The following is a 2044-nucleotide window of genomic DNA, read 5'->3' on the forward strand; positions in this document are numbered from 1 at the left end:
TAGATATTATGATATGATTAATTTGGAATTTATTATAGGTAGGTACCTATTATAGGTAAATTTTTTTTTAATACCATAGATAAGTATATATATGTCTAATACATAGACTGATATACCGTCTCCGCTCAGAATCGTTTTTCTTATACAGTGATATTATATCATTGAATTCAAATTTAATACTGTCCATTATACGGTGACCCACTTCTAACCTACTGTACAGCAGAGCGACATCCACTTACCCACCTTTTTTACATTTGTTTTGACTCTGTAACGTACAGTTAACTATATTGAACACTATATTGAACACCAATTGTCATTAGATTATAATACTTTTAATCACTATTATGACTATGTCAAGAACTTGTGATTTATGTCTGTATGAATAACTAAATAACTAAATAATAGTCCAAATGTATGTTAGTAGAGGTAGACTGTATTGTTATGTTTGTATTGTTTTTACTGTGATAGGTAACGTTGTAACTTTGTAACTTTGCAACGTTAGTTAAAATTATTTAACCTTTTTATATGTTTTAATATTAATATCATAAAATGGATTTGTTATTTTTGTATTCATTTGTTTTTATTTATTATTATACTATGATATTATGTAACTTTTTTAATTTGTTTTTACTTTTACTTATATAATATGTTTTTATGTCTGAACGAATAACTTTTAATAATAATCTATATATCTATTAGTATATTGTATATTGTATTTACAATCGTATGCGGTGATTGTATTGATTGAAAATACATATTATACTATGTAACTTTTTACATTTTGTTTTGTACTTTGTAACTACCATTTGTTATTGTCATTGGTTACAATTTTAACATTCTAATTATAACATGTTTTTACTATTATGTTTATGCCAATAACTTTTAAACACAATTTGCTATTTAACTTTTTAAATATTTGTTAATAGAATATAATTATAGTCGAGATTGTATTCACAATCCTATACTGTGATTGTATTTATATTTGTTATAATATATTCTATGCGAGATTCTATACTATTATGGAATTTTTTACATTTGTGTTAAAGATAATTTGATTAGGCTATGCTATGATTGTATTGATTGAAAATACATATATTATGTTACTTTATTTATATATTGTTTGGTACTTTTTAACCACCAATAAATTGTTATTATAACTAATTATAAGTGTAATATTATAGAATATGTTTTTACTTTTATGTCTTTTAAACACAATTTTTATAATAATCTAAATATCTGTTAGTATAATATTTTTATTATAGTTGAGATTGTATTCACAATTTCTACACTGTGATTGTATTTATATTCGTTATACTATGTTATTATGGAACTTTTTATATTTATTTTATGTAACTTTGCTATTCATGTCTGTATGAATAACTTTTAATAACAATCTAAATATATGTTAGTATAATTATTATTGATTTGTTTTACATATTATATTATTATATTGTGGTATCACCCGTATTGGATAATATAGTTGGACCAACTATATGCCTTACCTCCGTACACTCTAAGCTAATGACTATGTCTAGAATAAATTCAGATTAATGCACTGTTAGCTTTTGAGGTACGATGGTACGCGTTTTGTCGATCTTACGTCCGTTCCCTAATTTGAAATGACTATTAGGACGCCACAACCAGAGCACTGTTCAGTTTGCAATAAACCTCATTGACTATAGGTGTGTGGGTCTGAGCACTGTTCCAATATTCAAAGGTAAGGACAAAGAAGACTTAGAAATGAAATTCAACTCGGGTTTTAATGGTCGGAAACACTTTTATTGAATTTTAAAACAAACATAAATAAAACACTTTGCGGATTCAGACCGCCGTAGCCCGTTCTCACCGACTCACTCAGTGAGAACGGGGACTCTCTGTCGTCACCGACTCACTCAGTGACAACCGGGGACTCTCTGTCCTTGCGCGTACGGCGGCGTTATATAGTGAAATAGTTTTGCTGTCTCAGCACATCTTGCTTCATTGACCTATATTAATATCTATATTGCTACGTTGATTTTACATGTAATATATTTACATTAAATAA

The sequence above is a fragment of the Acyrthosiphon pisum genome, chromosome X (assembly GCF_005508785.2).
Source record: "Acyrthosiphon pisum isolate AL4f chromosome X, pea_aphid_22Mar2018_4r6ur, whole genome shotgun sequence".
Classification (NCBI taxonomy): Eukaryota; Metazoa; Arthropoda; class Insecta; order Hemiptera; family Aphididae; genus Acyrthosiphon; species Acyrthosiphon pisum.